This window comes from Panthera tigris, chromosome D3, assembly GCF_018350195.1.
Source record: "Panthera tigris isolate Pti1 chromosome D3, P.tigris_Pti1_mat1.1, whole genome shotgun sequence".
Lineage (NCBI taxonomy): Eukaryota > Metazoa > Chordata > Mammalia > Carnivora > Felidae > Panthera > Panthera tigris.
Window position 1 is genome coordinate 75395841 of NC_056671.1, and position 24292 is coordinate 75420132.

Below are 24292 nucleotides of genomic sequence, written 5' to 3' on the forward strand. Positions count from 1 at the left end.
TCAGGTGGTGGCACCATGATGACTTAAAGAGGGTCAGGTCGGACAGGCCGCTGAAGGTTGGGGAGGCAGGAATGGCCAAGAGGATGCGAGGAGGTGAAGAAGCCGCCTCTGATGCCACATTGTGGTTGCATTCCTGGGAGATTGGGTGTATGCTAAAACCTTTAAAAAATTGTTTTGTGTTTATATATGTAAAGAAGTTTTTAATGTTTATTTTTTTCAATTTTTTAAAATATTTTTTTTTTGAGACACAGAGACAGAGCATGAGCGGGGGAGGGGCAGAGAGAGAGGGAGACACAGAATCTGAAGCGGGCTCCAGGCTCTGAGCCTGATGCAGGGCTCGAACTCACAAACTGGGAGATCATGACCTGAGCTGAAGTTGGATGCTCAGCTGAGCCACCCAGAATCCCCTAGAAAAGAGTTACGTTTTAAGCTCAGATCATTATGAAGACGTTTTTCAACCTATTTAAGTGTTTAGTGGAGTACTACAACTACTTGTGGCCGGGACGCTTCCTTGGGTTGCGGGGAAATGACAGCTGACATCTGCAAGTTCCGGGCACTGTTCTACGGTCTTTGTACGGGTTAAGTCACTGGATGTGCACCACAACCCTGGGAGGCAGGTACAACTATGATCTATGTTTTACTGACGCAGGAACGGGGGCCAGAGAAGTTCACACACCCAGTGAATAGCTGAACTGGGGTTTGAAGCCCAGCGGTCTGGATCTGGAGGTTATACGCTCAGCTCCGGCATCCCAGACCTTCATCGACTAGATGCCAGTGCTGTCCCCGACCAACCGTGGGGCAGTCAAAGCGCTCCTGCAAATTTCCACCCTGCCCCGTGGGAGCAGTGTCTTCTCCCCAGTCCTGACGTCCCGTTCACGGACCCCCGGCCGGCTCAGGTCACCACTTTGAGCTCCTGGTTTACTAGCCCAGGTGGGATCAGGGATGGGATGGGAAGGGGTGGGCCCTGGAGCAAAGGGATGGGGGGAAGGAAGAAGGGTTTGGAACATCCCTGTGAGATCCTTTTCATTATACTTCTAGATGGCAAGACAGGCTGGCCCTGTGCCGCAAGTGATGGCTGAAGGTTTTCTGGAGTGTTAGCTGTTGTCTCCCACATGCTGGTCGGGCACCAGAAAAAATAAAAAAGAGAGAAACCCAAAACCCAAAAGCAAACCAACCTTCTGTTTTCGTCTTACAACTCAGGCCTTGCTCTTTGTGGCCAAAGCCTGCTGGGGGGTCACCAGGCCTGGGGAGCCCCTGGTGGGCCAGTTGGATCCCATCTGAATCTCAGTTGTGAGAGTGGCTTTGAAACACAGCCGCTGCCAGAAACGTCTGGTGATTGTGGCCACACAGACCCCGAGGGCTGGTTTCTCCCTGCAGAGCTTCAGACAGGCATCTGCACAGGGAAATCTAGCTCCCAGCCTCTTGGCGGGTGGTCTCAGATCTGCGAAGCCACCAGGCGAGGGGCGCCCAGGCCGGTGAGGGTGAGGGGTAAAGGGAAAGGTATGAATGAACTCTGGAATCCCCACAGCTGATGGGAGAGCCCTTCTCATGTAGAGAGGAGCCCAAGCTCTCTCCTGGGACCAAAGCTGCCTTCCATTTCCTCCATCAGCCAAGATGACATCTGAGACTGTCAGCTTCTCACGTACTCCTTTGAAAGATAAAGCAATAATAACGATTATGGCAAAGCCTCATCTGCTACCTGCTGCGTCCCGAACACTGTTCTAAACACTTCGGTACGTTAACCGTGGCAACAACCCTGTGAGATGCGTCATCATCAGTTACCCCCATTTCACAGATGGGAAAACTAAGTCACAATGTGTTTAGGTGATTTTCCCATGGTCATGCCATCCAATAAGTGGCTTCTGGGCCTGTGTTTCTAACCACTCTGCCTACTGTCCCTCTGCTGTGGTGCAGAGCAACACATGGCCCCCCAGGGCCCGCTCCCGCCTGGCCACACGGCTGCCCTGCCACATAGAGCAGGGGACATCCAGTCGGGCAGTGGTGGCCCTGGATCAATGATCACAGCCATCTTTGAGTTGAGCCACCTGTTGGGGATCCAGGCTGCCTCTCCCTACATCCTGCCCTGGGATGACATTGCCACTGCACTCCTGGCTCACTCTCTCTTGTTAAGCCAGACTGGGTCCCAGGTCCCAGGGGGTTTCAGAGGAGGCCAGAGCATGGCCGATTCCAGGCTGATGCCTCCTTCCGCTCCACTCTGGTTCCTTGGGCCTCCTGATCTCCCTGATGCCTGAGCTCACCCCTGGCCCTCTCCCCCTGGAAGAGCCTGGCACCCACTCCTCTTCGTTCTCTGCGCTCTGAGCCTCTACAGCACTCCAGGCCCTGGAACAACAGCCCTCCTGTCCTGGGATGTCCTGGGCCCTGGATGCACAAGGTCAGAGAGGAGATGTTTGATGGTGTGTAGCTGAAAACCAGTATCCGTTCTTCTTGAAATGAGTAGCTACTTAATTTCATACCAGCTTGTGATGGCTTATATCCTAGAACAGGGGAAAAAAAAAAAAAAAACAAAACAGAAGGAGAAGAGAAACAAAAACCAACACAAGGAGGGTTTTCATTTCGAATCACGTAGGTCCTTGGGGCGCCTGGGTGGCTCAGTCTGTTAAGCGTCCAACCTCGGCTCAGGTCACGATCTCGCAGGTCATGAGCTCGAGCCCCGCATCGGGCTCTGTGCTGACTCTCAGAGCCTGGAGCCTGCTTCGGATTCTGTGTGTGTCTCTCTCTCTGCCCCTCCCCCACTCATGCTCTGTCTCTCTTTCTCTCAAAAATAAATAAGCGTTAAAAATGTAAAACAAAATAGAATCACATAGGTCCCTGTTTATTTGCACCTGAAATTCCGGAATCAAAGGAATTCCAGGCCTTGCCAGCAGACCCTGAGCCCTCCTTTCCCGCTGGGGGTGGGGGGGGGGGCAGGAGGCCCAGCTACGCGAGGACCCCTCCCGGAGCCGAGCCGGGCTGAGCTGGACTGAGCTGGACGGCAGCACAGATGTGGTCCATCCCGCTGCGCAACCAGGCCCCGAAGCGCTCCGTGCGCCGCTGCCCGGAGCCCGAGCGCCCAGCCGGCCCTTTGTCATCCACCACCCAATGCGCGTTCTCCAGCGGGCACAGCAGGGACCCTGCCACGGGGGCCTCTGCCCGAGCAGCGAGCGGGGATTACGGGCCGGCCCGTTTTGCAGCAGCAGATGGTAGCGCTTAGAGCTAAGCTGCACGCGGGTGCTTTGAACATCTTGAAAAGATTTCTTTAGAAGTTAAACTTGGCTTGGGAGCGACAATATGGTTCGGTCTGTGGCTTTGAAAAGGCCTCGGGGTGGGGTGAGGGGGGTGGCCGTTTCATGTTCCCCTGCCTCACCTCCCTCTTGTTCGTGGAACCCTGCTTCTCACGCGTCTGTGGCCGCAGGGCTCCCAAATACTGTTCTCCATTGTGTGGGAGTCACGCTCGTACAGTTGCCTGTGCCGCCCGGGCCGGCCATCCGCCCCTCGAGGGCACACTTAGATGGCGGGGGGCAGCTGGACAGACCCACGTCCTCGGGGCGCCCCCGAGGCAGCGCTGCGAATTGCTGCTGCTTCGCTTCAACCGGCCGAGGGCTTGCCCAGCATCCAGACAGGGCTTCGGGTCCCCAGCCTTTTGGCACCAGCCAGGACCAATTTGCAGCTTCTTGGATCCTGCAGCTCATGGCTAATTGCACCGGAATAATACCCTCCAAATCCCCATCCTCGGCTTGTCCTATTTAACGAATCCTTTGAGGGACCAAGAGCTGGATAATCTCTGCGCTCAGATAATGCTTCCCCTTCCCACCCCACAGTTTTCCTGTCCTCAATGTGGTCACCCTGAACTCCTTCCGGAAAGACCCAACCTTCTCCCCGAGGAAGCTGGGGAGGAAGGGACTTCAAATTGGCAGAACAGAAGCGTCAGCCCAGCCAGGCTGGCCACCGCAGCTCCTGGAGCCTCGCAGCCAGAAGCAGGCTCCATTGACCATTCATGAGATGTCAGGTGGGCTACAGATGGGAACATGGCGGTATTGATTTTTACTAGCCTGCTAAAATTGAAAGGAAAAAAGGCCTCCTTAAAGCTCGCGGTTAAGCTTTGTTTCCTAAATGATGATTCCAGGGCTCCGAGTTTGTCAAAGGCAAATTTAAAATATCAGAGCTGTTGGAGATATAATAAAATGAAATCTTCTTACGGCCATTAACTTCAGAGAGGAGGGGATCTCGGCTCAGCCTTGGGGCCTGGAGGGAGGAGTGCAGGGAAGGGAGAGACTCAGAGCAGAGAGGACGGAAGCCAAGTGAACAAAACCCACAGCTCCTCCTCCCTAGGCAGCCCCTTCCGTGAGATCGGACGTGGATATAAAGAAATGAATTCGAACTGCTGTAAATTGACACCAGTTCCCCGGCTGAGCAATGACAAGGAGTGGAACCAGGAGCCCGATGGGCCCCATCAAATGCACTGACTTGGAAAATGGGGGAAGTTTGGGGTCAGATGGATGTGCTCCCAGGGGAAGACGCTGCAGGAGGAGGAGGCCAGATCGTCCCCCACCCCATGACTTATTTAAAGGTTGTTTTCTTTGTTGTTCGTCTTTCTGAGAGGTCTCCTGCTTCGACCACGGGGGCTGCTCCCCCGTTCTTGGTGCACTGAGGACACGGTCATGTCTGCAGAGAGATTCACACTTGCCTTCAGCTTTGGATTGGTGTGGCGCTTGGCACCATTTTGCCGTGGGCGTGCTCTTGTTGGCTCATTTTCCCCCAAGTCTTTGCACCTAGCAAAGCCTCTTAGAAAAGCTCCCCGAGAGCCCACCGAAGGGTGTGTGCTCTTAAGGTGGCCTCGGAGAAATGAGGCCCTGCTTGTGACTCTGCATCACTGAATCCCCCAGCATGGGTGTACGGGCCTCTATGTGTGTGTGCACCTGTGTGTGTGTGCATCCACGCATATATGTACGTGTGCGGTCACCATTGTGCATGTACCTGCCTGCATGCGTGTGCGTGTGTGAAGGTCTTTATCCGCCTGTCAGACTGAGGTGGGAACGCCGTTTGGCTGATGCTGGCTTCCTCCTGAACTGCACAATGGCACTGCAGCATTGTAGAAAATATATTGATTGATTGATTGACCTTTTTGAAATTAAAAGAGCAAGAAGCTGGGAGCCACGAGACCGAAATCTGACCGATGGATCGACCAGCAGATATCTATCGAGCACTGGGCAGCATGCGCTGGGCACTAAGGGGGATTCACAGAAACAAACAATATCCTTCCTGCCACCCTCCCCCACCAATTACAGAATGTGTGCGTCAGTCACCAGTTTCCGCTAGGTCGTGGGACCGGAAGTCCCCAGGTCACACAGCTTCAGAGTTGGACAGGCCCTCTCACCTCACCCTCTTACCTGACTTCTTACCTCACCTTAGAGGAGGAAGCAGAACCTCTGGGGAGTTGAACGGAATCATGCTGGGTCCCCTGGAGTCCTGATTCTCCTCGGTGATGGTAGACCAGCTGAACAGACTTCTCCTATGACATCATGCAGGCCCCGCCGTCCGTGGGCCCAGTGGAAGTTTGACCTCCCACCTTTAGGACTTCTCCTCTATCAGATGGGCAGGGCGATCATTCCCAAAAGCTTGGGAAGCTCAGCAAAAATGCTTTGGGAACCTCTTTAAATCCGCTCTGGGGATTTTTGGGGAAGACTCAGATTAGACCCACCTTATTACAGTGATGACACAACAGTTAAGTCTCCTGTAGCCTCCTGGAGGGTTCTATACCACCATCCATCTAATTCTCAGAACAGCACCAGGACGTGGGTACTATTAGTGTTGATAGTTTTCACGTGACGACACTAAAAGCTCAGAGAAGTGGCACGACTTGCCCAAGGGCGCACAGCAAGTGAGTGGCACCAGGATTTGCACACGAATGCCAACTGCAGGGGTACAAGTGTAAAAACTTCAGCAACCTGAGTGGTGTTTGCCTCTATCGTTCCTGCTGACCATATAGCATTTATTCACTGCCAAAAGCACTGGCAATTTTAAGTTTTACTTATTTATTTTTGAGACAGAGAGAGAGAGAGAGAGAGAGAGAGACAGAACAAGTGTGGGAGGGGCAGAGAGAGAGAATCCCAAGCAGACTCCCCACTGTCAGCACAGAGTCTGATGTGGGCTTGAACCCACGAACCGAACCATGAGCTCATGACCTGAGCCGAAGTCAGGTGCTGAACCAATGGAGTCACCCAGGCATCCCAAGCACTGGCTATTTTGATGTTAATGCGGACAAAGTATGCTCCAGCACCCCTTTCTAAAGCCAGGGTTGGGTGATTGGACTGATACATTTCTAGTGACTAACCCAGTTTCAGTAAGGATTGGAAGCACCTTGTCAAACCTCATGCACCAAGAGGGGCTGTGATTAGGTCTGTGCTGTAACACATTAACACAGAACGCTAAATGATTGGAGCCTTGTAGCTGGGGGGAATATTCCTTGCCCATCCCTAAGAAAGAAAAATGACTTTTGCAATGATTTTTTTTTCCATTTTAGAAATAAAAAATGAATTAAGCTTCTAATTGCCTGTCATATGCCTTGCACGCAATTTCAAAGTGATGACCAAATTCCTTTCTTTGCTGGTATTGAAATGTCCTTGGTCAGGGGTGGTCAACTTTCAGATATCCTGACGCTCAGTCAGAAAGACACAAAGGGTACCACGCATTATACTCTGGTATACGTAGCATCCCCACACCCCACCCCAATTTGAAGAAGCATAGCATAGAGATCTGGTTTGATGTTGGGGGCGCTGTTTGTGGCAAAGTCTTCAGGAATAATGGCATTTGGCTACATGAAATAGAGCAAAAGGGAGAGGTTAGTTGGTCTTCTAGCAAGCTGGGGTGTTTTGTTATGACTCCATTTTGAGGACATAACTTTGGAGGTGCTGGAAATTTCCAGGACAATCTCTCATATACCCTTCTCTGATCTACCCCGCCCCTGCCCCCTTTAATTAGGTTGATTGGTTTGTCCCTGACTGTAACCAAGGTAACCAGGGCCTAGCAGAAAGAATAGTTCTTGGGTCTTGTTTCCAGTGAGAGGATGGGCATTGGGCAAGGGTTTAACTCAGAGGGGACCCCACTGACCGAGGGAGCGCAGAGGCTCCCTTCTCAGAGCTGCCCTGGCTGAGTGATAGCTGAAAGGCTGGAAGTACCATCGGGAGACAGAGGGGGACCCAGCACTGTGGATAGATTTTATCACTTTCATGAATACTTCAAATTACAGGCATTAGTTCCGAGGCTTTGTCTAGCAATTGGAGCCACAGCAATTGGTTTTTGTTCATTGATTTACACGAATGCATATTGTACCTGGCTTCCTGGGATACATAACTCGTGTCGCGGGGTTGCTTTTGTCTTATGGAATGTGAGAGAGAGAAAATATCACAGGGAGGGCACTCTCCCTGCCATGAGTCTGATCCGTTGGGGTGGGGCAACATCCAGATCGTGGTGGGTCACGGACAGACAGACAGAAGTCAGGCACCTCGCGTATTTCCCCGGGGCTGGGCTCACACCCACAGAGGTCCCATGCTTGGGACAGACTTTCTCCACCTCTGCAGCATTGACATATTGGCCTGGATACTTCTTTGTTTTGGGGGCTCTCCCGTGCCTTGCGGGACGCTTGGAAGCATCCTTGGTCTTTACCCACTAAATGCCAGTAGCAACCCTTCGCCCAGTTTTGATACTCAAAAATGTCTCCAGATATTGCCAAAACGCCCCCAGAGAGCAAAATCAACCCTGGTGCGAAACCACTGACTCAGAGTAACCAGAGACTCGAGCAGACCCAGGCTTGCTACAAGCCCTGGTGTAGTCCCGGGAATGCAGGGATCCCAGGGACGCCAAGATGTGTGGGGGCTGGAGGGTCACTCACTAGGGAGAAAGGTCTCACCAGAAAAAATAAACGACTACTCCAGTTACAATAAAATCAAGTAAGTTGATTCTTTTCTAAACCTTGCATTGGCCCCAACACTCCACTTACGTTATCTAACTTACTTTTCACAACAAACCCATAAGAGTGGCCCCTGCCTCGTTATTCTCATTTTGCGGATGAGGAAGCCGAGGCGAAGAGAAATAATTTGCCCAAGGCCAAAAAGCTAACTGGATGCAAAACCGGGATCTGACCCCAGGACGACTTGGCGCCTTGGAGCTTTCTTTCTCGACACTGGATTGTTCAAGAGCCTGGAGAAGTGGGCTCAAGCTGATTCCCTTGGGGATACTTCTCCTGCACCTGCTTTGCAGCTTTTCCCACTGACAGGGGAGCTGCTGGCCCAACTCTCTGCATGGCAGTGCTCAGGAAAAGCCAAAGAATGAGCCTGCTTAGTGGCACTGTGACAGGGAACTGTGCACTCATTCCAGCGGAAGGACCGAGACCCTCTTCCTGGGTCACAGGGCAGAATCCTGGGAGCACGGCTTGGCAGTGACCAAGGTTCCTTTCTTCTGGGCTCCCAAGGTCCCCGGGAGAAGCGTCTGACTCAGCCAAAAGCTGCCACCCGCCAGCATCCTGCATTTAACCTCCCCCACTCACTCTGGAGTCCTGTTTACTAAACAACACTGCAGCACTGAGGCAGGGCCTCTGGGGAGCACAGCTAGGTGGAAAGGCAAAGGTCAAGAAGCAGGGTCAAAGGGCTGAGACCCTGGGGAAAACGGGAGATTAAACATCCTCCTTTTCAAATCGGGAGGTTTGGATAATTAATTGGTCCCCGAACATGAGAGCCTTGGATGATTGTTCTGGGCAGTGGCCATTCAGGTCAAGGGCCAGGGCCGGTAGAATCGGGATGGATGCCTGCAGGAAAGCCCTGAGAGGCCAGAGCAAAACTAACCGCGGTGCCGGGCACACAGGGTCCAGAGGCCAGAGGCCCCCAGGAGGGAGCAGATCTGCCCCCCACTGGCCAGAGTGGCTCCCTGCTCAAGGGTGGAGCAGAGGGTGAGGGGCCCGGGGCCCAGGGGTGGGGGCCGAGGGCGTCCTGAGCAGCTGCTAAGTGCCCTGGAAATGAAGCGTAAAGGGCTCTTAGGCTTTCCTTTCTTCTTCCTAAAACGATCAATCCTAGCCCTCTGCCTTTGCGTGTGTGATGGGCCTGCCGTGAAGTACACTTAAGGAATCAAGTTTTCTAAAATTCTATAAATCATTATTCTGGCCTTCTCCCCACACCCTTCAGAATCATTTGTCTACTGAAATATTTAGTGTCTGTGTGTGCACGCTGTAGGTAGGCGAGAGTGAGGAGGGGCGGGGAGGGGGCAGTGCTGTCCTGCACGGGCACCCATCTCCGCTCTTTCTGCGCCCTGTCACTGTGCTGCCACGGCCCCCGAGCTACGGTCTGGGGGTGGGGGGCAGTGGTGGGTGGAGGGTAAGTTGGCCTGTGGATGGCGGGGTGGGCAGGAGAGCGCAGGAGCACCGGCCCTTTGCCAGACTCCGTTCTCTCCCCGTGAAGGTTGGGGCCTGGTTCCTCTGCTCTCACCAGGGCTGGAAGCTCTGGCACTTGCCAGAATTTTCCATCCCCTCCTCTCACTGCCCCTTATACACGCGACAGGCCAGACCAGAGCAGCCCGGCCCAAGTCCCAAGGCAAGGCCTGATTGATTTGCAGCTGTTGATCTATTTAATGTCCCTTCTCCCCAAGCGCCCATCTCCACGACAGAGGTGCTACGTTACCTCGCGGGCCTGGCTGCTGGCTGCTGACACCCCGCGCCCAGAGGATGCTTGGGGAGGTTACAGGTGCAACAAGCAAAATGAAAATCCATAGTTTTTAAACCTTTATGAATTGAGAATGTAAACCTGGAAAATGGATCTGGAGTTACTAATGGACAATTGGTCTGACCGGCCCATCCATCGTCCAGGCGCTTGGCCGCGAGCACTCCCATTACAGCTGCTCCTGAAAATGGAGACCCTGTCCACCCCCAGCCGTCCTTCCCTCCCTCCGTTCCAGAGGCGGGGAAACAATGCAGGCCCGAGAAGGGGACCCGCAGACAACCTGCAGGCAGGCCCCTGTGCCCCGCTGAGGCTGGAGGACGGTGCTGGCAGGGGGAAGGGGGTAATGGGTGCACGGGAAGGATTCTGGCCTCATAAGCTGGGCTAGGACTTTGACCAACAAGCGGCCACGGACCAGAGAAACAGAGCCACGTCCCCACCTCCGGCCCAGCTCGGCCCAGACCCAAACTTGCAAATACCTGCTCTGATACAAAGAGAGACAGTATCTAGGGGCGCCTGGGTGGCTCAGTTGATTAAGCGTCCGACTTCGGCTCAGGTCATGACCTCATGGTTTCTGGGTTCACGCCCCACATCAGGCTCCGTGCTGACAGCTCGGAGCCTGGAGCCTGCTTCGGATTCTGTGTCTCCCTCTATCTCTGCCCCTCCCTCACTCGTGCTCTGTCTCTCACTCTCTCTTTCTCTCAAAAATAAATAAACATTAAAAATTTTTTTAAAGAGATACAATATCCCAACCAAGCACTTGCACTCGATTCAATAACCACGCTACGGAGTGGGGAGTCCAGCCCCGGAGTCCTCCCTGGTCCTAGGATCTGTTCATATGTGACTACGCTGACCCCTCGGGGCCCACACACTTGCCCTGCTCTGCCATCCCTGGGAGTCACTCACCTTTCCTGACCGTTCTGTTTCACGTTCCCCCCTGGCCCCAGCCCTGCACTCCCACACCTTGTCGGCTTTCTTCTCTCCATGTGTGTTCACACTCGGACATACTGTGTATTTTACTCATTTGTTGGTTTAACACCTGTCTCCCTACTAGGAGGTAGGCTCTCTGGGGGCAGGGGTTATTGTCTGTTTAGTACAATATTTTCCCCCCACCGAGCACCTGGAAAAGAGCTTGGAACATAGTGCGTGAAGAGTAAATACTTGCCAAATGGATGAACAGCCGTCTCAGAGGTGTGAGGCTCTTCCTCAGTTTAACCCAGCGCCTCTGTCCCCCAAGAGAGTCAGGGTCTGCCTTCCTGTTGCTCCCGGTAGAATAGGTGACTGAGTCTGCCGGGACCCCGTCTTAGCTGCCTGGCGGTCTCTGCTTCTCCAGCTCAGGCCTGCCTCATTCTCCCGTCCCGGCTGCACGATAGTTCACTGCCGGGCTCCCAGACTGGGTGCCCGTTCGCTGCATGGCCCCATCCTTCAGCAAGCGCCCCCACTCAGAACATCTGCACACAACTGCCACTGAGCTGGCACTCCCTAAAAGTCACCGTGGGCTTTCCCTCTGGGCAGTAGCATGAGCCACTCCTCATGCCCAAGACCACGGGAACAAGGGGACCAGGTCAACCTTTCGTGACGAGGCTATGAAGTCTACCCATGATCGACGAGGGCAGAAATAAATGGCTCTGAGAAACAGAAGAAGAGAGAAATCAATAAATATTAGTTTCCTTCCTTTTTCCCCTCACTTTCTCAATGCATAATCGGGGGGCATTTGTGAAGTTGACGATGGTGTCAGTTACTCTTTGCTGCAGTAACAAATAAGGGTTATTTTTAGATCATGCTGCCATGATGGTTTATTTCTTCTTCCTGCTGCATCGGGCCGTGGCTGGGGGGGCCTTTGTTCTCTTTACGATGCAGGCTGATGGAAGAGGTGCCATCTTTAACATTCCCCACCGTAGACAAAAAGAGAACATCCCACGGACTGACGTTCTCTTAAATCTCCTATCAGGTAGTGACACCTACACTCCCACTCACTTTTCATTGGCCCGAGCAAGTCAAGTCACACGGCCCCACTTAACTTCATGGGGTAAGAAGTGCCATCCTGCTCTGTGTGTGTGTGTGTGTGTGTGTGTGAGAGAGAGAGAGAGAGAGAGAGAGAGAGAGAGAGAGATATGGGGAACAGGGGGCACCAGAAATACTTGATAGCACAATGACTCCCACAGATGAGAGGTCTTCTTCTGATAGAGCAGGTACACCTGAACTCTTTCAACACTTCTCCTGGGTTAAGACCTTGGGAGTCTCTGTCTCTGTCAGGCCAGATCTGTTGGGGAGACCCAGCTAACCCTTTCACATTCTGCATGGGCTCCTGCACACCGACCTGCTTTGAAGAAGCTCTGGTTCTTTGCCCTCAACGGCTGCCCTGACAGTTCCAGAAGGGAGCCACAGAGCCATTTGACTGCATCTGGATTGTTCACGTTGGATGCATCTGTTCAGCAGAACCCTCCTCCCTCTCCCCCCTACCGCCCCACTCACCGGTCCCCCTACCCCTGACTCTGAGCTCAGAGCCCAGTTGTAGGATACTGCTGTACCTACAGAGCAAAGCAGGGACAGGAGGCCAAGGTTGCACACCTCATGCCCGCTTCCTCTGGCTCCCAGGCCACAGAGAACAGATTCAGATTCTACTGTCACAGAGCCGGCTTCTAAGGCTCAGGCCACAGAGAAGGCAGTGGGTCCTTCTAAGTGTCAGACTTGGCTTTGGGGCTTTGCCTCTTTTTCTCTTTGTTAAAAAAGAAATGGTTGGCTTGGCACATCATTTCAATAACACCCTCGTCGATAGATCAAACTCTGATTCTTCTGTTTTTTTCCAGTTTTATTGAGATATAATTGACATATCACATTGTATTAGTTTAAGGCATACAACATAATAATCTGATAAATGTATACATTGCAAAATGATTACCACAATAAGTTTAGTTAACATACATTACCTGCCATACAAATTTTTTTCTTGCAATGAGAACTTTTAAGATCTACTGTCTTAGCAACTTTCAAATATACAATATACAATATACTATATTGCATATGTTATATACAATATAGTATATTGTATATAGTATATTGTCATGATGCTATACATTACATCCCCAGGACTTAATCATCTTATAACTACAAATTTGTACCTGACCCCCTTCACCCATTTCAATCCCCACTCCTGCTTCTGGTAGCCACCAATCTCTTCTGTTTCTTTTTTTTTTTTTTTAAGCTGGAGATAAATTTATTATTTTTACTGATTGATTGGTTTTATTTTTTAAAATTTACATCCAAATTAGTTAGCATGTAGTGCAACAATGATTTCAGGAGTAGATTCCTTAGTGCCCCTTCCCCATTTAGCCCATTCCCTTGCCCACAACCCCTCCAGTAACCCTCAGTTTGTTCTCCATATTTACGAGTCTCTTCTGTTTTGTCCTCCTCCCTGTTTTTGTATTATTTTTGTTTCCCTTCCCTTATGTTCATCTGTTTTGTCTCGTAAAGTCCTCATATGAGTGAAGTCATATGATTTTTGTCTTTCTCTGACTGACTAATTTCACTTAGCATAATACCCTCCAGTTCCATCCATGTAGTTGCAAATGGCAAGATTTCATTCTTTTTGATTGCCAAATAATACTCCATTGTATGTTTGTGTGTGTGTGTATATATATTTATATATTTATATATACCACATCTTCTTTTTCCATTCATCCATCGATGGACATTCGGGCTCTTTCCATACTTCGGCTATCGTTGATAGTACTACTGTAAATATTGGGGTGCATGTGTCCCTTCAAAACAGCACACCTGTATCCCTTGGATAAATGCCTAGTAGTGCAATTGCTGGGTCATCGGTAATTCTATTTTTAGTTTTTTTGAGGAAACTCCATACTGTTTTCCAGAGTGGCTGCACCAGCTTGCATTCCCACAATCTCTTCTGTTTTCATGCATTTGTTTTTGTGGGTCTTTTTAGATTCCACATAGAAATGAAATTATACAGTATTTATCTTTTTTTGTTTGATTTATTTCACGTAACATAATGCCCTCAAGATCCATCCATACTGTTGCAAATGGCAGGATTTCCTTCTTTCTTATGGATGAATAATATTTCACTGTACACACACACACACACACACACACACACACCTTCTTTATTCATCCATCCATCTGTGAATATTTAGGCCAATCTTGGATGACTCCAATTATATGCTATACATAGCTAAGGGTGTTTGGGGGGGGGGGGAATTTCATAATCAGGTAAATTGGTACCACTATAAATTTACAAACTCCAATCTCAGGTAAGGCCTCAACTCCCTACTACCCACTTCCCTATGGTGTTTTTCCAGCCACCTCTCACTCTTCACTCTCCAAAACTTTGCCACTCCCTTCCAACTTTCAAAGTCTTCTGCCCTCGTCTTCCCCCTCACGCTTGAGAGTGTTTCTCAATCTTGTTATCCTGGAGGAAATAAATTTCAAGTCTCAGGTAACTCTTGCATAAAAATTTATTTAATCTATAGCTCATGACCCATTAAATCATAATGGGTAAATTATAGATTATTACAACTCAATAAAATTGTTTATGTTCTTTTGAATAGGCAAAAAAGATGGGGAAAAGAAAGAAACAGAAAAAAAGAAAAACAGAAGAGCATAAAATATGATGGAGAGAAAGGGAAAAACAAGTATGCCATTCTTTCAGGCCAGCCTTTTAATGAATGAGGTGAAATTAGAGAAGACGAATAAAGGGTGAGCACCATATTCAAGGCAAATGTGTTTTCTTGCCAAGGGCGATTTCTAAGTTGTTAGTGTACAAACCTCTGCAGAATCTGTTGCCTCATAGGACCTTCTGGTGGTCTCGAACCACTTGGCATTCCAAAGCACAACCAAAAGACAGAAGCTCCATAGATGATGTCAGATTTCTGGACACTTGCTTTGGTGGGGGGGGGGTGCCGATGCATCGGCAGGCAATAAATTGTGTAGAAATTAAAAATGGAACATTACTCCCACCTGACATGAAAATATTCGTGGGGGATTTTGTTTTCCTATTGTAAAACTGTTCTATGTGGCTCCCTTTTTTCTTCATCTACGTGGCAGGAAAGGCACTGAGAAGGCACACAGAGTGGCGTGGATGTTTTGTTAGAAAGCAGACTTTAAAAAACCAGTGGTATCGATGGGGCACCTGGGTGGCTCAGTCAGTTAAGCATCCAACTCTTGATCTCAGCTCAGTCATGATCTTGCGGTTCACGTGTTCAAGCCCCGCATTGAGCTCTGTACTAATGGTGCACAGCCTGCTTGGGATTCTGTCTTCCTCTCTCTCTCTGCCCCACCTCCACGTATGCTCTCTCTCTCTCTCTCTCTCAAAATAAACAAATAAACACAAAACATTTTTAAAAACTAGCTGTATTGAGATATAGTTCATGTACTGAAGAATTCATCCATGTACAATGTACAATTCACTGGCTTTGAGTATTTTCACAGAGTTGTACATCCTTTGTCACAAGCAATTTTAGGCTATTTAGGCTTCGAAATAGCCTAAATAGATTTCTCTATATTGCGCATTTCATATAAGCAGTCATACAATCTGCAGTCCTTTGTGCCTGATGTCTTTCATTTAGCGTGATGTTTTCAAGGCTCATCCATGTGATAGCATGGATCAGTACCGGCATGCTTTTATAATATTGAATCATAATATTCCCTTGTATGAAGATAGGCCATTTTTAAAATTAGTTCCAATTCCTACGTGTGTGACTTAGGAGAAAGGAATCATGGCAGAGAAAAGAAAAGAAACCTACAGATATTTTTTTAAAATTTAATTAAACTTTTACTTTTATTTTGAGGTAACTGTAGATGAAACCTACTGATATCTTCATGCTCACTTGAAGTTCTCCAGTGCTGGCTGACCTGAAAGGATTGTAGCCCCAAGAAGGGAACAATGGTAAAATTTTAAAAAGCATTTGGATCAGTCTCGTTTGATAAGATCAGGGATAAGATTATGTAAGAAGGAAGCAGAGATTTTTTTTTGAATACTATGTTCTATAAATATGTTTAATGTATATTTGAGAGGAAAGTGGGGAAAATACATTTGTTTCAATGCTAGTGCAAAATTTTCCTAGGACCACATGGTTGGGCACAATATAAGTCCACCAGCCCTCAGGAGAAGCATACCATACCCCCCCGTGGAGAAGAGTCTCCAGGGGCTGTGAGACCATAAATCTGAAGCTACAAAGTGAGGGCAAATCCACAATCCCCATACAGATGCTGCTGTTCCTGCTGTCCACACACTGCTAGCCTATTGCTCGCTGATGTCTAGACCCTCTGGCCACATCGTAGGTCTGTGCCCATCAGAGCCGCGTATAATAACCACGTTCTCAGGCCCGGCCCAGAGCCAGGAGATTAGAGACTCAGAGCAGTGACAGCTACTGCTGAGCCAGCTGCTCTTGAACTTCTGCTAAGTGTATGGTACTTGCGCTTGATTGCAAAATGGTCTCAATTCTACACCCTTCGGGGCAGCTGTATGCTTTGCCAAGCGAATTTGAGCACCGCACGGCCGGCAGGGTGACCAGCCCCATTGTTTAACGCCGGACTCCGCCACGTGATCTGCTTTGGCCAATGGGATGTCAGCAGACCCCCGAGCAAACCAGCTGAACTGCTGTGCCTGTATGAACGCAGCCAAGATCAGCCCACAAGCAGCCACCCTTGACGTGAGAGCAATCAGCAGTTCAGCAGAACCCCAGAATTGGCCCGGAGGGGACTCCAGACATTGGGACGCTAGCAAATGTTATTGTTGCACGTCGCTGAGGCTTTGTGGTTGTTTGTTATTGGCATAGAATGGTGACGGATAACTAATAGAGGACCTTCCCAAAATCATTCTTTTTTTTTTTTTTTTTTTAGGTTTACTTATTTATTTTGAGAGACAAAGCATGCACGCAGGTGGGGGAGGAGCAGAGGGACAGGGAGAGAGAGAGAATCCCATGCAGGCTCTACACCCTCAGCACAGAGCCTGATGTGGGGCTCCATCCCGTGAATCCTGAGATCATGACCTGAGCCGAAATCAAGAGTTGGGTGCTCAGCCAACTGAGCCACCCAGGCGCCCCCACAAGATCATTCTTAAAATCACTGATTAACTCTTGTTTTTTATTAGTAAATAGAACCTCCACATTCTTGCCTCATGCATTTCATCCCTGGGTTTCTGATTTTCTCAGACCTCATCCAACATTCTAGTTCCTCACACGTGCCCTCTACATATCCTTTTTCCTGCTTTTGCCTTGTGTTTTATACACCAGTGGCTCATTATACCAATTGTCTCTTGTTCCTTCATAATACAATGTGAACAAGAGAGCAAAAAAAAAAAAAAAAAAAAAAAATGAAAAAGACAGAACTTTGGTGAATTGACTGTTCAGCTGGAAGATTGAGATATAGAATGAATGAATGAACTAGAAAATGGAAAACATTGATTGCTTTACATTTTCATCCACTCCACGTTCATCATAGAATGCCTTCACATTGTGGCAGGACCATTATTAACCTGTCTTAACTACACCTGGAGAACTTTTCAGTGATTGCTTTCATTAGAGGGTATTAATATGAGCTGCAGAATCTGAAGCAGGGCAGAAAGGAATAAAGAATGAGAGGAAGGGGGGAAGTGTGGCTTCCTGCCTCAGCCAGCCAGGGTTCAACCGGCTCTCTCTCTCTCTCTTTTTTTTTTTTTTTTTGCAAAAGAAGCAGTAAATACCAGTGATCCATACTCAAGTACCGAATGTCACTAAACCACTGTGATTGCTGCCATAAAGGAGATCAGCTGTTTCTAGGGAAGCTTGCCCTGTGTTTGGAACGGGAAGACAGAAACAAGAGGCTGAACACAATAAATAGAAAATTAAAGTTGGGCAAGGAAGTGGTTGTGATAGACGTGTGAGAAAGGAGAACTGCTAACCTCCTCAGAGCCTTTGATTCCGAAGAAGAGGTGCATAGACCTTATGCTATCACATCAGTCTCACTCTGTTCTCCCTGAGACGTCTTGCCTGGTCATGGCTGGTGGGAAGCAAGACAACTGAGAAATTTAGAACAGGGGCTCAGAAGTCTCTGTTTGTCCTGGTGTCATGCACACATGGGGGGCTAGAAGCTGTGGGGTTGCTTGTCTGCCTGATCCAGGTGGTGGGGGGAGGGTGCAGAGACAGCTGGGGGCGGGCGGGGGAGGAGGCTGATGTGAGGCAAGAGACATAGGGAGCATGAGTGCTGGAGGGCTTCTGCTAGGTTCTTGTTTTCTGATTCGAGCCCCTCAAAGAAGGGCCATTTCCACCCTTGGGTTCTGAGAGATACCCTTGAATCTTTGTCACTACCCTTCACCCATACTTAAGCATTTGAGTTGTTTCCTATCACACCTAAAAGAGCTGTAACTAAGACAAGTAGTAGTCCAAGAATGGGAACAGGGAAATAATCCCTAGCCCGGTTATCTATTTCCCACTCTCCCTAGGCTCTTTTTCCTTTGTCTCTGTCTCCAGTTCACGGAGATCCCTCTCTCCCCAGTACTAATTCTTGCAACTTCTCAATTATTCCTTGGGCCTGTTTTGTCCTCTTCTGCTTTGCTATCGACTCTCGTGTGTCAGATGGCACACGGTACCAGCTGCTGGTCGAGCTTTCCGGCCGTTGAGTGGGCAGTGTTAACTCACAAGAGGACTCCGTCGTGTTGGCAGAAGGAAATGTCATGGTGAATTAGTATAAATGAAGTGAGTTGAGTGTAGGAGTGCTGGCAACACTGACTCCATCTTTGGCTCTCTGTCTTGTTCATGCCCATCAGTGATCTCCCCGTCAGAACCACGAGTTCCAAGTTCTGTAGAAGTATAACTTATGCCCTGACCGGAATGCGTAAGGGCTTCTTCTGATCTTCCCTAAAGTGGCACACGGACGCCCCACTTTAGGTAACTGGGAGACAGCCTCTGGTGCACCGGTGGTGCCATATTAGATGTCTAACCCGTGACCTCGCCACCACACCCCTTGCTTTATAGAAGCTGAGGATTAAGGCCTGGACTTGGTGGAGAATAGCCGCGTAGGATCTCCATCTTCTGTCTGCCTGATGCCGCTGTCAGTAAGTTACCCTGAGTAAAGCTGTGTGAATGGTATGGAGTGGCTTGCTTTGTTTCTTGGTCTCGAAGTACCTTACGAGTTTGGAGGATATGCTACTGCCCATCCTTCACGATGTGACAGTTGAGACAGTCGATTCGGCAGGGAACGTGGTGTTGATGCAAGCAGACGCAGGCAGAAGGGGAAAGGCTGGGGTGTGGAATATTCTGTACTGTGCCCACTGAAGGGCTAATGGGAACTAAGGACAGAGTTCGACCAAGGAGAGTTGCGTTTTGGGTGAAGGCTAAGCTGCCCACGTGCCCGCTGTGCCACGTGACTGGCTGGGCGGTAGGGTTCCAGCCTGATGACAATGATGCCATGAGCAAAGCCACACGCAAACGAGGTTAAGGGTGATCAGGATAATCGGAGACAAAGCAACAGTTGGTGCCTCTAACCCCACCTCGGGGGAGGGCAGGAGAGCGAGGGGAGGGGGTCTAGTGCAGCAAAGACAAGGAAAGCAGACTGAGGGATGCGGCGGATAAACAAAAATGGGGCAAAGAGATTATGACAGGGTGGCTATTTGAGAGTAGGTGGGTGGGGTATCTGAATTAGTTCAATACAAATGAATAAAATTTAGTTTTATTTACAGTAACAAACTTTTATTCCTCAGGCTTTTACTGCATCACCAGGAGCTCTGCCTCGTGACCAAATGTGAAAACCACTGCAGCGGGGACTATAAAGAAACACAAGACCAAATCCAGTAACCATCCAGGGCATTGACCATCTCCTAGAAGGGTAAGCAGAAAGCTTGTTGAAAGTGCTCATTGAACACAAGACAGAGTAAATTCAATAGATTTCTCCGAAGACTGCTCTCTAAGTGGTTTCTCCAAGCCTCCTTGGACACACTGAACCAGTATAAATTCATCTTTGTTGGAACTAGCCTTTTGATTCTGGGAGTCTATTTGGGGAGCCCTGCCAGTGAGTGCTAATTATCACCTGACAATCAAATCTCCCCCATTCAGCGTCCAGACATTCTTTTCTTTATCTTCTCCAAAGCAGAATCCAACAAGCAACTGGGGCAGCGGCTGGAGATGGAACCGGACACCTCACATTTGCATAATAATAGCTAACTCTGAATTCTGTAAGGCAGGGACAATGACTTCTAGGGCTCAGGCAATTAAAGAAATTCAGAATCACTTGGGGGTGGACTTGGGAGTCCTTCACCTGATTCTTTTCAGATCTCCAACATTTCCCCCCACCACCCCCCCTTAGATTTTAAAAAGCAAAGATGCCTTCTCCCCAGAAAGGTTTCCCTGGTGGACGTAGAAGAAGCCTCCGGGAAATGAACTTCTCAGGAGATAATGACATCAGTCCAGGGCCATAGTCCCCGGCCTAGGGGTGACGGTGGTGAGAGGTAAGGTGTGAACCACAGGCAGCATTTCTTCCTCTCACACAAGGCAGGTAGGAACTACCCAAGGTGGGAAAGTCAGCTCTGGGGAGAGATGGCAGGAGGGGACAGGCTGGAAGGGAAAACTTGGGTGGCCACATGGGAGAAAGCTGCTTCCCCACTGCAGGGTCCTAGAGAAACAGGGCCAAGCACCCAAGGTCTCATTCATCCTGTTTTGTTGGGGTAGGGGAGAGGGAGAGAGGGAGGCGGTCAGAGTTGCTGCAGGGCTAACCAGGGGTGATGAGAAGCTTTCCTCAGAACTGGAACCACCCTGCTTCAGGGAAAACAGCCTCAATGGGGCCTCCGGGGCCGTTTGGCTCTGGTGCACTGGATCCCGAAGGTTCGCAAATTACTCGCTGCTCAAGGTGCGGTCTGGACGCAGCAGCATCAGCCTCACCTGGGAGCTGGATAACAAGGCAGGACCTCATCGGACCCCACTGCGATCTGCTGACCGAGAGTCTGCGTTTCAGCGAGACCCGCAGGTGACTCACGTGCACACCCCTGCACGTGCCTCTGCAAAATCCAACGGAAGAAACATTGACTTTCTGAGAGAAATAAAAAGCCCTCCAGACTTTAACCGTGGGTGTTTGCCCGTGGGCATGCATGTGCTGTGTGCGTGGGTGGGGGGAGGGGGCACTGGGAAAGGACGCCATTCCTTATGGTGGGTGCCCTGAGGATTAGATGCTGTTCCCAGTGTGAAGAACATGAAGTTTTACGGAGTTTACCCCCTTCAGTGTTCACGGCAGGTTAGGGTTAGGGACCCATAGATCATCTTGCGACCTTTCCTCCTGCCCCCACCCAGCCACTCTGGCTCCCGAAGCCCCGATCCAGCCCACCGCCCAGTCTCCTTTCCATGCGTGTTCCTTAGGCTTTTCCTGCAGAACTGCCCTTCTCCTATTTTGTCTACCAATCAAGTTGATTGTATGTGCCTTCCCAGAAATGCAGCTGTTGCTTGCTCGTAACAGAATAAGGAAATGGGAGGAAGAGAGAAAAGGAAAAGGTAGCCCAGACTGACGGCACATTGTATGGGGCCATTTCAACCATATTGCCTCGGTCCGGTGTGGTGAAGCCGGACACAGAGCAAGTGAGAAAAACTGGAAAGTTTTACAGTTTGTTATTCCCAGACCCCCTGGGAGCACGTAGCAGGCCACGCAGGGCCACTCAGGGGAAGCGATGGTGGGTTGTAAGGCAGAATGGGGGGAGGAGGGTGCTGGGCAGGAGCCTTTAGTGTGGTTTTTGAGAGAAGTTAGGGGCGAGGCAGGGTAAGCAGGTTCTGTATTGGCCAGTCTGAATAATTTCAGCGGGCTCCCGGGCATGGGGGCTCTCTGGTGGTTTGGTGCCTGGACCAGCAGGTGTGGGGGGATTAGAGCAGGTGCACAGTGACCAAGAGTAGGAGCCCCAATGAGGGAAGTGGGTGGGGCTGTGGGCTTAACCCATTACTCAAAAGCGAACCGGACCTGACTCTCATCAAGGCTTTAGAACTGGGTCAATACGGCATTTAAAAAAAAAAACAAAAAAACAAACTATGCCACAGGCAGTCTCCAAGTGGAGTGTGTTCCCATATTATCTCATCGAATCCAAACGAATAGGTAGGTACCCCCACGTCCCGGTTACCTTTTACTGCATAAGCAAACACCTCCAAACTGAGTGGCACAAAACCACCGCCATGGATCATGCTCGCGGATTCTGTGGGACAGGAGGCTGTCGGCACCATGATGTGAGGCTCTCAGCTGGCTTGACTTCCGTGACTGAAAGAGCCGGGGCTGCGGGGCCCGTCCACGAGGTGGCTGAGCTGGTGTGGCTCGGGGATGGGCTTAGTTGGGACTAGAGAGCAGCATGTTGACCTGTGGCCTTTCCAGCGTGGTGATCTCCACCTCCTCAGACTTCTCGCAGGGAGGTTGAACGTTCCAAGAATGAGTGTTTCTAGCAACCAAGGTGGAAACCGTATGCCCTTATAATCCAGCCTTGGAGTGTTCTTTCTGTCCCCAGTGCTTTGGCCAGAGCAGGCACAGCCTCCTCCCCAGACCACAGATTCAGTGAGAGGGGACACAGACTCTACCTCCTCATGGAGGCATGTCAAAGACTTCGTGGCCATGATTTAAAGCCACCACAACATATTATAGCAAATGGATGCCCAAAGAGGTAGGTGACCTGCTCAAGGTCAGGGTTTTGCCGTGAGTATAAGTACATCAGACTTGAGGCACTTAGAATAGCATGGCTTTCCGTGACGGGCATCGAAAAGGCCTGAGAGAAATATTCAATTAAAAAGATGCCTGTTCTCTTTTAGGAAACTTACCTCCAATTTCCTACTCCTGAACTGCCTCTCCTCCTGATGTTCAGCATCTACTGAGCAGTGAGAGGCTGGGGGACATCAGAGGACCGTGAACTTCTGCTATCACAATCTGCTAGAAAGGCCGCTCCTGTTAACTTTAAGTTAATTCCACGCACTTGCACTGAGTGTCTACAAACAGGCACAGCATCACGTGGCCAGGCGCAAGAAGCCCTGAGTCCAACTGCCTGCTTGAAATCCCATCTCTTGACCTTCCTACCTATGCGACGGTCACGAGCGAGCTACTTCAACTTCTGGGGCCTCAGTTTTCTTGACTGTAAAGGGAAGATAATGGAATCATCTTATAACACTGTAGCGAGGATGAAATCTAGGACCTGGCTGGTGCACAGAATGCACTGTGTCAGAGTTTGCTGGTATTTTCTTCTGCGTAAGCGAAGGCCGGCTTCTTCCTGCTACCAAAGGTGGGATAGGCCCCGGGCAGGTGTGGAAGAATGGTACAGGAGTAGCAGTATCACTGGATTGGGCTGTGAATGCCGAAATAGAGATGCAGACGGGTGTGAGATCAAAGCAGAGGGAGCTAGAAAAATGGAATATTGACTAAATTGTAAAACTGCGGACCCGTGTGTATTAGGCTTCTGGGGCTTTGCCTAAGCCTCCAGTTTTCAAAACTGACTCATTTTTTTTAGTTTATTTATTTATTTATTTATTTTGAGAGAGAGAGAGAAAGTGCAAGTGGGGGAGGGGCAGAGAGAGAGAGGAGAGAGGGAGCATTTCAAGCAAGTTCCACACGGTCAGCCTGGATCCTGATGCAGGGCTTGAACTCATGAACCATGAGATCATGAGCTGAGCCAAGACTGGATGCTTAACCAACTGAGCCATCCAGGTGCTCTGAAACCTACTCCTAATAGCCATGACTCCAGGGTGGGAGTTATAATCATAGCTGGGCTTCAGAGACTGCTGAATGTAGTCTTTTATGAAAAGGGAGAGTCACTTGCAAACCCGCCTGAGGACTGGAGGCTTCTTGACTCCCTTTCTAGACCAAGGGGCTCATGAAACAGGGTGATGCTTAATTAGATTTAATTTACAGCTTGATCAGGTACAACTCTGCCTGCCCTCCATCCTTGATGTTTGGAAGGCTATTGCCTTCCCAACTGCAAGCCAGCTTCCTGAGGAAGGGACGGTGGGTCTCACTCAATTTGCCTCCAGCTGAATTTCTTGACTCTCGTGTGGTCTTTGAGAATTTCAGGCAAACGTTCCATAGCAGTGCCCTATGGAACCACAAAGAAACATTTCCACGGAGGAATTCACAGATAAAACACCCCTGGCATGGATAAGTTGTGCATGGTATCTACGTGCCATTTAAGGGTGAAGTTCTTGCTTTCTTTCCTATTTCTCTTGCCCACCTCTGTGCCTGGTACATAATGAAGATTTCATAGCGATTTTTTTCAGTGAGTGAATGAATGGATGAATGAATGAATGAATGAATGAGGAAGGTGTGTATGGTTGGTGTCACCAAGTTGAAATTCATAACCCGAGGCCTAGATCTGTGCGAAGCAAGCTCAGCAAGTAGGTGGCAAGGCCAAGAACCAGAATTGAGGCAGGCTGTCTCTCCCAGTTGAGACACTCAGGTATCTGAGCCAAAAATGTAGGGGAAACATCAGTGTTCAGAATCAGATGTAAGAGGATGTTTTTGGTTGCCAGTAACGGAGACCCTGATTGAAACTGATATAAACAATAAGTGAACATATAAGGTCCCATGGCTAAAAGTGCCAGAAGTGGGTGGACTTCAGGAATCTTTGATCCAGCATCTCAGTTGGATCCAGGGCCATG

General features: G+C 49.7%; 1 pseudogene; it reads right to left on the reverse strand.

Annotated features, from left to right (window-relative positions):
- Positions 1-2937: 2937 nt before the first annotated feature.
- The window catches only part of LOC102962342, a 47889-nt pseudogene continuing 26534 nt past the window's right edge, over positions 2938-24292 (reverse strand).